The sequence below is a fragment of the Macrotis lagotis genome, chromosome 8 (assembly GCF_037893015.1).
Source record: "Macrotis lagotis isolate mMagLag1 chromosome 8, bilby.v1.9.chrom.fasta, whole genome shotgun sequence".
Taxonomy (NCBI): domain Eukaryota; kingdom Metazoa; phylum Chordata; class Mammalia; order Peramelemorphia; family Peramelidae; genus Macrotis; species Macrotis lagotis.
The window spans coordinates 169699158-169712370 of NC_133665.1; the positions used below are offsets into that span (position 1 = coordinate 169699158).

The 13213-nt window shown below is 40.6% G+C and overlaps 2 long non-coding RNA genes across 4 annotated transcripts in view; one reads left to right on the forward strand and one right to left on the reverse strand.

Annotated features, from left to right (window-relative positions):
• Nucleotides 1–13213, reverse strand: part of LOC141496342 (uncharacterized) — a 205107-nt gene that overhangs the window by 147505 nt on the left and 44389 nt on the right. For all 3 annotated transcript variants that reach the window (XR_012471030.1, XR_012471032.1, XR_012471031.1), the window contains exons 3-4: nucleotides 4231–4301; nucleotides 3002–3083 (exon numbers count right to left, since the gene is read on the reverse strand). This is a non-coding gene — a long non-coding RNA (uncharacterized LOC141496342). The remainder of the gene's footprint in view (nucleotides 1–3001; nucleotides 3084–4230; nucleotides 4302–13213) is intronic.
• On the forward strand, nucleotides 2333–9550 carry LOC141496343 (uncharacterized). Its single transcript, XR_012471033.1, has 4 exons — nucleotides 2333–2433; nucleotides 5279–5394; nucleotides 8379–8503; nucleotides 9277–9550. It is a non-coding gene; the product is annotated as an uncharacterized LOC141496343 (long non-coding RNA).

A 13213-nucleotide genomic window follows, 5' to 3' on the forward strand; every position in this document is an offset into this window, starting at 1 on the left:
GCTTGCCCAAGGCCACATGGCTAGGTAATTATTAAGTGTCTGAGGTCGGATTTGAACCCAGGTACTCCTGAGTCCAAGGCCAATACTCTATTCACTGTACCACCTAGCCGCCCCTGAGACTTTTTCTTATTTGCATTATAACTGTATTATAGATTCCTCTTTCTCAAAAGGACTGATAAATTCTGGGCCCTGTAGAGACCAAGGGACGAGAGAAAAAAGTGGAAAGGAAGAGAAATTCAACAGTCCTGCTTTAAAATGTAAAATCAAAGGCTTCAGTATTTTATAACTTAGTCATCCTTGAACAAGAATAGAGTTTCAAATGTGTATTATAATTAAGCTGGAGAAAAAGGACCTGGATATAATTCTTAGCTCAGGTACTTACTTTCTATGCCACTTAAGCAAGACAGTTAACTTATGCCTCGGTTTCCTCATATAAAAAAATGGAAGAATTGTGAATCTGCATAGTTTTTCCAGTTTCTACCAGGGATGCTCTGTCATCTCAAAGCGGGTCTGGCCCTTTAAAAAGGAGAGGATTAGATCCATTTCTGCATTTTTTTGAAAAAAGATTTACTGGGGGTGGCTAGGTGGAGCAGTAGGTAGAGCACTTGGATTCAGGAGGACCTGAATTCATATCCAGCCTACCTAGCTGTGTGACCCTGGGCAGGTCACTTAACACCACTGCCTTGGAAAAAAAAAAGAATTACCTGTAGTCTCTTGTTATTCTATATCTGTGATGGGGAATTACCTCTCGGTATCTGTTTGGTGACTTCTATGGCCTTAGAAGGTTACTAAGAGGTTAAAAGACTTGCCTAAAGTCAAATGGTCAATATATAGCCAAGGAGAACTTGGATGCCAAATCTTCCTGACTCTAACTATCAAACCACATTAACTCTCAATAGGAACATTAGAACTCAGAATGTTAGAAATCCAACTATGAGTGCAAGAAGGATGCTTAAAAAACAGAAAGTCAGAGCTAAAAGGCATTTTAGACCCCAGGAAATTCTCCATTGTGCCATGCTGCCTCTTTCCATTTTTTATTTCAAGTACATTTAAAGACTCTTCTACATGAATATTTAAAGGTATATTCCTTCTGCTTATATACAACTAAGTTGATGGTCTTTGAAAAGTGTTGTGACCAAAAGATTTCTTCCATGTCCAAATTGGTGATGGGTCACTCAAACTTATCTAGGGTTTAACAGCAACATGGGAGTGATGATCAACCTTAATGGACTTGCTCATTGCATCAGGGCAAAAATAAGAGACAATTTGGGGCTGTCTGCAATGGAGAATACCATCTGTATCCAGAGAAAGAACTGTGGAGTTTGAACAAAGACTAGACTATTACCTTCAATTTAGGAAAAAACCCTATTATCTAATTATGTAATTTGCTATCTCTTATACTTTATTTTTTTTCCCTTAAGGATATGATTTCTCTCTCATCACCTTCAACTTAGATCAATGTGTATCATGGAAACAATGTAAAGACTAACAGAATGCCTTCTATGGGGGGGGGGGGGAGATTAGGAGAAAAATTGTAAAATTCAAAATAAATAAATAAATTTAATTTAAAAAAAACTTACCTAGGGTTGATTTTGAACAATAATAAGTCTATTTTCTAGCCCAGATTCTTTTCTGAGTTTGGTAGAGACTTCTAGAGCTAGTACCTTTCTGTAATAATAGTCTTTGAGAAACCATTGTTACCTCCCTGGCTAATTTTGGCATTAGGAAGACCTATCTCTGATGCGCACTAGCTGTGTGACCTAGAGTCAAGGGAAGGCTTTTATATGAAGAGACCTGAGCATGTGAAGGAACTAGTAGAGAAGGGAGTGAGCAAGATTCAGGAAAGAAATGGGTAAAGTCCAAATAGGCATATATCAGGGTGTAGGTAGAGGAAAATGTTCTCTGAATAATAGAGCTGCCTCTTCTCTTGAAGAATTGACAATGGTGTGTGACTTGTAAAAAATGGAGATGGGGAGCTGGGGAAGCTCATGTTTGATGACCTCAATCATCCCTGTAACATTCTGTGTCATTTTTGGTGGATATTTCTGCTCTCTAATAACTTGAACTTGCTGGAGAAAATATTTGAATGATGTTAGAGAGTTAGCAGAAATTTGATTATTCAAATATCTTTGTACTATGTTGATGTTCTTAGAGGAAGAAAAGAGGTTATATTCCATGACATCTCCAAACATGATAATAGTTAACGTTTATATGTTGCTTGCTATGAGCTAGGCAGTTTATAATTATGATCTCATTCTATCCTCATAACAACCCTGGGGAGGTAGGTGCTGCTATTATCCTCATCTTGAGGGGTGAAGATGAGGAATGGAAGTCAAGGGAACAGAGGCAAACAGAGGTTAACTGAGCTATCCAAAGTCAAATGATCAATAAACATATGAGACCAGAACTGAAATCTTCCTGACTCCCTTCCAGGTGGGTCCAAATAACACCCAAGTAGCCTCGGGATTGCAGGAAGTACTAGAACAGGAAAAAAAGTCCTCTCTACAACTGATAAAGATGCTCTAAAAATGATGATACCCTCTCTCCCAAGGTCAAATCTTTGCATGACTGTGACTGGAGACTTAAACCCTAATTTCCTTCCCTCTGCCTTTTAGAATTCCTAGTTTCCTTTCAAATTCAGCTCAATCCTCCCCAGCCCCTGCCTCCTTACATGCTATGATATTTCCCTGACCACATCATCACATTTCAACTTTATACCTACCTATCTATCATGGGCATGTCACCACCCTTACCTTATAGAATCTAAGCACCCTGAAGACAGGGATTATTTCATTTCTGCACAGCACTGTGGACAGCAGGGGCTTCGGAGGTGTAAATGGTTGACCAGTTATTGTCAAGTATATTAATTGTACGGTCCAAATTAGGGAAGCAGACCTTTTCTGATGGAATTTGGCCAGTACCTCAAAATTCCCAATAAGAAGGAAAATTGGTCTAGAATAAGGATGGAAGGGGGAGAGTGCCCCCAACAGAAAGACCTTACCAAAGGGTGTGTGGTCCCTGGGCCCTGGGGCTAGACCTCTCTTCAGTCTGCACCAAGTCTTGGATCATTCACTTTCAGGAAGCTGTGGTGAAAATTACAATGATGTTAATCAAAGTTTCTTCACCTGGAATTTACAGGAGTCCATGGATAGATTTTTAGAGTTCTGTGAATTTGGATGTGGAGAAAACTCATTTTTCTTCTCACCAGCTTCTAACTAAAACTGCATTTCCTTTGATTGGATGATGTCCCAGAAGTCTCTGTGCAATTGCTATTAAAGCCTTAACACCATGTTGAGACTTTGGGGACATCTTGTATTTTAGAAATATTATTTTGAAGGGGTTCTTATCAACTAAGGAGAACTCCAAGATAGACCATTAGTTAGGACTTCAGGTTCTGTTTGAATCTCTCACTATAACATGGAAATGAAACTTGTACTTTAGAGTTTTGCCAGTGAAGTCAAACTCTTCAGATCCTGCCAGATGGGATGGCCTTCAAGGATGGACTAATTAGGTTTCTTTTTTGTCAGACTACCCTAGTGGGGTTTGAAGCACATCATCAAAAACCTGCCCATTGGGTGATGAATTTTCCTTGGCTGCAAAAACTGATAAGGCCTGTGTATTGAAGCCCATAATGACCACCATCTGCCTCAGAGCAGGATCACTCACCCGGGCAAGATCACTGGGTTCTTGAAGGACTGAACTAATAGAATATATCCAAATTGAGAGCAGCCCATTATCTACTTTTGTTTTTTTTTTAATAACATTAGGAAAAAACCAGTCCAAGAAGAGCATATCCCACTAGAAGGGTGGGAATCAAAGGTGAAAGAAAGGAAATCAGTTAAATTTTTTTTTCTTAGAAATATCTCCATTCAGAAAAGGCCTGTGCTGACAAATGTAACATTAGCACATTGTATCAACATTCCATGTGTTCAGAAATCCAATTTATTTAGGCTGTAAAAGCAGTATTAACCCTATTCACACCAAGGAAACATGGTCTGGTTTCTATCATCTGATTGAAATGGCTCTATTAGGGTCTGACATGGTGTGAGTTGGTGAAAGGTTGGGGAGAGAACTTTAATGGTTCTCTCCCTCCTCCTCCTCCTCCTCCTCCTCCTCCTCCCTTCTCTGGTTACTGCCTAGCCTTCCCTCCACAGTTCCACCCAGCTCCCTTTTCTTTAACTGATTTTATTTTCTTTATATGTTTTGATTTTTTTTTTTTGTCAATCCTACCTGTTGCAACCTTTCTCTGGTATTCTTTTTCCTATGGCTTCCATTCTTGTTGTTGTTTAACCAATCAGTTCCTAAGGAAAAAAGAAATGATTCTGTAGGTCAATATGATTTTTATCTGTTTCAGTTTCAAGAATAGTTGGGCATATAAGCATTGTACACTGAGCTTTCTGGCTTGAGAATTATAAAGGCCTTGGATCCATAATTTGGCTCCCCAACAGGTCCTTGTCCATTAGCAAATTGCAGCTACTGTAGCCGCTGGCTACGTGAGTTCGGTTCTGCCTATGAGGAATCATTATTCAGACCAGGGAAAGCAAGGGTGGAAAGAAAATGAAAATGTATTAAAAGAAGTTACAACACATAAGAAAATGGTAAGTAAAGAGAGACAGACAAAAGAATAGTCAAGCAGAGCTGACTGGGCCAACAAGTTGGAGAAGACTGGCCCTGAGCAGGGGTCCAACCCAGATTTTTATGTCTTGTCCCTTATCCAGAGGGCAGAAGGTGAATCCCCTTCCTACTTAGTGGACCTGGAATTAGGTAGAGGCTTGAAGAGATCAGGGTACAAATTTTACATTAAACAATGAAACAATGGTAGTCGATTTACATCTCAAGAGTGGGAGACCTCCTCCCAAGTTAACAAGATTTAATAGCCTTTAAGATTACAAATTTTGTTTCTGCCACATTCTGTCACATTCATAATTCTCTACATCTTTTTTCCTGCACCACTACAACAAACTTCTAAATGCGGGCACAATGGCCTTGGGCAGTTGGTTCAACACATTAGGCACCATTTCCTCATTCATATAAGAGGTTTGACTAGATATATTAAATACATGGTATCCTCTAGCTCCATGGGAGCTGAGAGGATCTGTTTTTTCCTTATTATCTACTGTGCTTAGCCTATGGCAAGCTCTTGAGAAATGATCATGGATAGGTCGGTTTCTCTATGATTCCTAGATTGATTACCTTGTCTGGGTGACAAAGTAGAAAGTGCTCTAAATTTGGAATCAGAGAAGCTGAGTTCGAATCCCACCCTTTCTCTTGTCTTCAGGTTCCTGGTCTCTAAAATGGGTCCTTTGGGCTGAGTGGCTCCTGAGGCCTCTTTCAGCTCTCATTCAACTATCGTTCAAATAAAATGGGGGATTAGGAAGTTGAGTGAAATCAGAGGTAAGTTTTAAATTTACAGGTAAGCAGGAATGCAAAGGATAAATAATGAATCTATAAAATGCTTACCTACGAGCCAGACTGTGTGGTGCTGGACTACAAATCGAATAAGCCAGTCCTGACCCAAGAGTCAGAAGCCCTATTTCCAGTGGGAGAAACAACTCATATGGGGCCACTAGATTTTGGGGGGCGGGGAAGAGGATGACCAGGAAGTGACGGATCTCCAAGGCTGCCCTCTCTCCCCCTCTTGTAGTTGAAGCCACTGCTCCCAAATCCATCCTTTCCCTGTTACTGGATAATTACAGGAAATCCTGGCTCTGCTGCCCTTGGGGGGGGGGGGGCGGAGAATTCTTGCAAAAATTTCATGCTCTTTTACTTCTGCCCCCTTTCTTTTCAGCTGGCGTTGTGCCTTACATTTGCATTCTCCTCTGTTCCTATTTTGGTGGTGACAGCTCCCTTCCTCGTCCTCCCCAGGCCCCCACCACCCACTGCCACCCACCCCTCCTGGGATGGGCGATGGGCTTTCCTGCTGCAGCTGCTCCCTTCTTAGCCTTTAGGAGAGTCAGAGCTGGGAGCTTCCTCCTTCTAATTAAGAGTCTCATTTTCAGGTCTTGATGCTGTTGTTTCTTCTCTTTCTGAAGACAGAGAACTCATTTTCTCTGTGGCCTTTCCCTTCTTTCTAGCCTGGGGGGGGGGGCTTGGGATTCAGGATTGAAAGTGGGACCTTTCCTGAGGAGTCTCCCCATTTTGTCACCCCCAGGAAGGAGGGAACAGGGAAAAGAAAGACTCTGTAAGTGAATCCTGACTTTGGAGATGGAGAAGGTGGGTTCAAGTCCTACCTTGGTCAATACTCTCTGTATGACAATCAATTAATTATGTCTTGTCCCTTATCCAGAGGGCAAAAAGTGAATCCCCTTCACCCTTACTGTACCAGGAATGAGATAGAAGCTTGGAGAGATCAGGGTACAAATTTTACATTAAACAATGAAACACTGGTAGTCGATTTACATTTCAAGAGTGGGAGACCTCCACCCAATTTAACAAGATTTAACAGCCATTAAATTTTGTTTTTGCTATGCTCATAATTCTCTACAATCAATCAATTAAAATCAATCAATAAATAATCAATTAAAAACACACACACACACACACATAGATAGAGATAGAGATATAGAGATATAGAGCTACATCAGACAAAAATCCCTACTCTCAAGAACCTGGGTTGAAATCCCACCTACTATTTGGGTGACCTTTGGAAGTCACTTAAACTCTCTCAGTCTCAGTTTTCTTATCTGTAAAATGGTTGAGCTAGATGTTCTCTAAGCTTCTGTTTAGATCTAAATTTATGATCTCATGATTCAGGCCTCTATGGGAATAGACTGAAACTTATCCATCAGACTGGTCTGCCTTGGTAAATTTGTCTCTCCTTTTCCAGCTGTCCCATTTTCAAAATGTAGGCTACAGCGAGGTCTGTTTTTAGGCAAAGAGAAATGGTCCAATGAGCAGACTTCAGGAAATGGGGGTAGGGTGTGGGGAGCAAGGGAGGGGCACAGTGATGATTTAAGTAAATGCTTTATTAAGACTAACCCACCAGTGACATAGCAAGGATCGAGCTGCTTCCAGTGACAAAATTAACTCCCTCTAACGTGATAGACTGAAGGCAAATTATATTTTGCTTTATTAGACTGAAGCAAACACAGTCTGTTTTCATTTTCTTCCTCCCTTTCTTTTGGCTTGGCTAAAATATGACAAGCTAAGGAACAATGTGTCTCGTCTGCAGCCCTCTTTTCAGCTCTAATTCATGACACCGCCGATATCTTGGGCACATCCATCAATATTATTGACTGGGCCAGATTTGGAGTTGAAACAATTTCAGCGATGTGATTTCGCTGCAGTGAGACCCACAAAATGGTGGATTGGGGATAGGCTGTCTGAAGACTGTCTTTTCCAAGATTCATTTTAGGAAAACATTCGTAATCTTAAAAATAGAACTTGAAATGTTCACAGCCAGAAAGATGCTTAATTAGATTCATATAGGAGCTACCAGCTGCTCGGCAGCCCAGCCGAAACGTTTGGGGTCTCTTCTAGCTTTAAGGCACAAGTAGAAAGGGGCCCCTCCCTCTGCTTGCCTTAGCAGAAGACATTCCTCAGACCATATGATTATTTTCTCTAAAGGTCAGACAGGACCGGATGTCCAACCTCAAAGCACGGTACTCACAATTTTCTCATTCCTTTTCTTATTTCTTCCTGCTTCTCTGAACTCAACAAAGTCACACTGACCTCAAATGGGGCTTAGTCCAGCTCTCTGGGTCCCCTTGCACTAAATCCCTATCTGGCCTCTTCCCAATTCTGTGGCTCAGACCTCTGGACGTAGGGATCTTCATTATTTCCTCCCAAATATTGCTGCTATTGTGTGGGAGGGTATGGACCCAGAGAAACTGAGATCTCAGGTATGGAGCATCGGGAGGGAGGGCTGCTCAGTGCCTACACTGGCCGGTACCTACCCTCTCCACATTCCCATAAATCAAGGCTTACCTACAATCTTCAAGGGACTGCTCATCTGAGCACACATGTCTTCACCTACTCACACTTACTTATGGGTGTCCTGGTTCTATTTTTTCTTCCCTTCTGTTTCTCACAATTAGTGGGACTAAGTCCTAGTTTGTACCCTTTGACTTGAGGGGAAATGGGCCAAAGAGGGCCAAGGAGGAGCCTTGGGGAGCCCGCTTCCCTACACACAGTGAGCATGTAGAGGACTCCACTATTTCCTGTCAGCTTATTTCTGTAGTGATGAATGAGCCACAGGAGGAGTGTACCTACAATAGACTCTAATGGACAAATTCTCTCTTTTCTCCTTAGTGGCCAATGAGACAAGAACTGCCAGAGCTGTAGGATGCCTAAACTCCCTACCCAGGCACCATGTGTCCTTGGATGCATGGTACATCCATTTCTTTTTTTCTGGTGGGTTTATTCTCTTCTAATATTAGGTGGATTAGAATCAGAAATGGAACAAAACGGATTCTATGAACTTTGAAATACTGAAAAGAGACATCAGGCGGACAACAACGAGACTCTCTAATGAAGTCTATGGAAGTCACTGCAACCACATCTGGTGAGGAGCCAGCTGGGAGGAGTAACATGCTCCTTTCAACCAAGCAATGCATTGTCCTCACAGTCAAGACAATGTGCTCTGTACATTGACTATTCCATAGCAAGAAAGGAATTTGAAGTGGGAAACTTTTTGGTGTCCAGATAGCATAATGAAGAGAGAACTGTACTTGGCATTAAGAAGACCTAAGTTCCAATCCCCGGGCAAATCATTTAACCGCTGACTGCCTCAGTTTCTTCTTATATAAAATGCTCATAATAATAATACCTGCCTTAGAAGAACATCCAACAAAATAATATGTAAACTGCTTTGTCTTCCTTGAAGTGTAAATATAAATAAGTGCAAAATATAAATATATACATGCTATTATTATTATCTCTACTATTCAGTAACCACTTTAAGTTTGAATCCACTCTCCCTGAGGATTAAGGTATATAGGGAGAAGCATGTACTTCTAGTGGATGGACTTAAGTCTTTGCTATGCCCTCTCAGTAAATATTTCTTTGTAAAAACTGAATTATATTAATTGATTAAATGATATTAGTTATACACACTAGAGAGGGGGCTCCTGAATGATAATACTGGAAGCCTTTCCTCCAGCCCCTCAGGGTTACGCCCTAGAACTCTGAAGTGGATAGTAGTGGCTGTGCACTCAAAGGACCTCATCTACCGTGATGAGAGAATTGGGGGAGCAATCCTAGGGCCTGAGACTGCTGATCAGCCTCAGTTTTTAGATCACATTGGTTCACCTTCATAATTTTCTCCTCTCTTTTCAGGTTTTTCCTTTCTCAAAATATATGATCTCGTCATCTCTGCTGTTAGGTAAGAAATATTATGAAGCAAGCAAGTTTCAGGAGCCAGAAGGACTGGGGTGAGGAGTCACTAAAAATACCACACTGGCTCTGTCCATCTCCTCTACTCCATACTTCATACCCAGAGGCTGGAGAGCTTATCACCATGACAGATGGATGTTGACCAGCACCGACAGGCACCTGTTGATCCTAAATAGCCCACAGCTGTCTGTCATACATTCTCACTCTCTCATGAAATGTTGTCTCTGTTGGTACCTAGATCAAGGATTCTTAACTGGAGATTTGTGAACTTTTCAAAATATGTTGATAACTATAACAATATAACTGGTTTCCTATGTAATGTTATAAATTTTGTTTTATGCATTTTTTGTAACCTCATTCTGAGAAGGGGTCCTTAGGCTCCACCAAACTTCAAAAGGCAGCTTGGTAGTGCTGTGAGTGGAATCTGGAAGACATGAATTCAAATCCTGCCTCTAATATCTACTAACTGTGATTTGGGGCAAGTCAGTTAACCTCTCTCTCTCTCTCTCTCTACCTCAGTTTCCTCAACTATAAAATGGAGAAAATAGCTTCTACCTCATAGGATTGTTGTGAGGATAAAATGAGATAATGGGAGCAGCTAGGGCATAGTGGACAAGAGCACTGGCTCTGGAATCAGGAGGACCTGAGTTCAAAACCAGCCTCAGGCACTTAATACTTACTTAGCTGTGTGACCTTGGACAAGTCACTCAATCCCATGGCCTTCCAAAAACAAAACAATAAACCCCCAAATGAGATAATATTAGTAGTGCCCTTAACAAAATGCCCACCAAATATTAGGTTGCTTAAAAAATGCTTGCTCCCTTCCATCTCCTTCCTTCCTCAAAAATGAGTCTAACATGGACACACACACACACACACACACACACACACACACACACACATGGTTAAGAACCCTGGATTAGATGGGCATGGGTGTCAGACTATCAGAGACAGGATGTCTTGAAAGGTGGTCCAAAGTGATCATTCCATCCTCCCTTGGATATTTCCCCAAATCCAAACCTCTTATACCCTCCCTCCTCCAATGCCTCTCAAAGTCAGTGTACATTACTCCTCCAGCAGAGGCCTTCCTAGATCACCTGATATCCTGCCTTTTAGCAATCCAGTCCCTTCTTCTTTGTGGCTCCCCAACTATTTTCCTGACTTCCTTTTCAAAATGATGATAATTTTCTAATAACAAGCTGTTCTCCTCCAAACACATCCCCCAGTCCAATGCAGTGCCCACACATTTATTCATGACTGAAGCCGGTTGGACCTGCTTAGATTCAAATGGTCCAGTCTGATTTCTAAAACCAAAATGGAGCTGTCCCAGGAACAGCAGCTGCCCAAGGTCATAACTCAGGTGGAGAGAAAATGATGTGACTCCAAAATATAAAGGATTCAAGAAAAGCACTAAACAAGACCAGGAGATATTATTGCAAGATTTAGCAGCTGGCATTTGAATTTTCTTTAACTGATTCTAAAACTCCAAACAAAGTCTGTATGACAGATATCCTAAACCTTCTTCTGAGTCAAAGACTCCTTTGCAAACTGAGAATCATGTTTTTAATGCATATAATAAAATACCCAGGATTACAAAGGAAACCGATTTTTCCCCCATCCAAGTGCACAGAGCCCCAAAAATCTATCTAAGGACTCATGTGGCTGGAGAAGGAGAAGAAGCCTCTGTACTCTCTCTGATGAAATGTCCTCTTTCACCCTCCTACTCACACCACTTCCAAACACTGGGTCTATTTGTGCTCATTTTGTGTTTAATTCTGGGCAGTAGGTTTTAAAAGGGACTAATTGGAAAGTATCCAGAGGAGCTCAGTAAGGATGGCAAAGAGTTAGGAAATTAATTCACAGAAGGATTATTTGAAGGTGTTGATTATCATGGTTGGTGGGGGGGGGGAGAGGTTCAGGAGGAGAGCACCAAAGAATAGATCTGGAGAGATTTATTACCCTTTGGGGAAAGATTTGAGATAATAATAATAATGATGATGATGATGATGATGGTGATGATATCATTTATTTATTATTATTAAATATATCATTTTAATTATTATACCTCTTTAAAAGTGCTATCTTTAAACATAAATAAAAGTTTCATTATACTAGTTAACATTTATTTATCATTATTAAATATATCACTTTAATCATTATACTCTTTTAAAGTACTAACTTTAAACAAATAAAAAGTTTATAATAGCTAACATTTATTATTATTAAATATCACTATAATCATTATTATACCCTTTTAAAGTACTATCTTTAAACATAAATAGTTTATTATAATAGCTAACATTTATTTATTATTATAGAAAGATTTGATTCATTTTGAATTTTACAATATTCCCCCTAATCTTGCTTCCCTCCCCCACCCCCCACAGAAGGTACTGTTAGTCTTTACATTGTTTATTTATTATTATAGTAGCATTTTAAGGTTTGCAATATTTTGTTAGTGTTTATAAATGTGGCTTCTTTTGATCCTTACAGTGATCCTGAGAGAAAGGTAATATTTTCCTCATTTTACAGATAAAGAAACCAAAGCTAAGAGAGGTTAGGCAAGTTGCCCAGGGTCACACAGCAAATAAGTGTCTTAGCAGAATTGGAGTTCAGGTCTTTCTGAGTCCAGTTCCATACCATGCCTCCTAGCTCCCAAGAACATGGCAGGCAGAGAGAGAGAGAGAGAGAGAGAGAGAGAGAGAGAGAGAGAGAGAGAGAGAGAGAGAGAATGAAATTCATAGCAATTGTCCAAATGAAAGCACTCCCAAGGAGAGCCATAGATCTTGACAAAATGACCTCTTGTTTCATGCAACTTCTCTGCCTGCCAACCAAAGTCTTTCATCTCTTTGCTGCATTGACCTTGTCTTCCTTTGAACATCAGCTCCTTAAGAACCAGGTTTGTTTCATTTTTACTTTTCTATCCATAGGGCTCAAATTATAGCATCTGGCACATAAGAGGCCAGATTGTTAATTAATTGGTCTTGGACCCTCCCCCTTACAGGGCCTTAGCAGGACTCAAGATGGCTTGATGGGGTAATACTATAGAAGCCCCTCCCAATTCTCGGACATTCTTTCTGCATGTTCATTTCTATGTCTTCTCCTCGAATTCACCAGGCAACTAGCTACTAGAGGGGCCATCTGTGGTTTTCATATCTCTGGGAATTCTGGAACAATATAGTTCTCTTTCCCATTCATTATTAGGATTTGTTAGATGAAGTTTGAGATATAAGTGAGCCCACTGAAATGAGAGCTAGTAGACCACAAAGATAACAAGTCGTGAGGCTCACTTGGTCAATGAAGTTTCCAAGAATGCACCCAAGCAGATTTCTAAAGAACAGCCAGATTCATCCTCCCTCACCTAGAGGCTCTCTGGGCATGCAGAGTTTCTCATTTTTCTATTATTTTTGGTAGTTGGTAGGGTATGTTGTAGTGCAGTGGAGAGATTGCTGGGCCTGGGATCAGGAAGACCTGGGTTCAAATCCAGACTCAGGCACTTACTAGTCATGTGACCCTGGGCAAGTCACAACCTCGGTTTGCCTCAAGTTCCTCATTTGTAAAATGAGGATAACAACAACAATCCCAGAGTTATAAGCATCAAATGAGATAATAATTATAAAATGCTTCGGACAATGTCTGACTTACAAATATATATTAGCTATTATTAGCTATCATCGTTATAGATCATCTTATGGAAACTAAAGCACTCAAACAGACTGAGCTACTTTTATAGACCGTCCCTCACAGCAGGATGGACTCAGCTATCTGTACTCTCTCTCCCTTAAATTTGTTAACCTTTGAACTTGTATTCATCTAATATGATATTGGCTTCTTGAAGGGAGGGACAATTTCACTCGGGGCTTTTTATCTCTATTGCCTT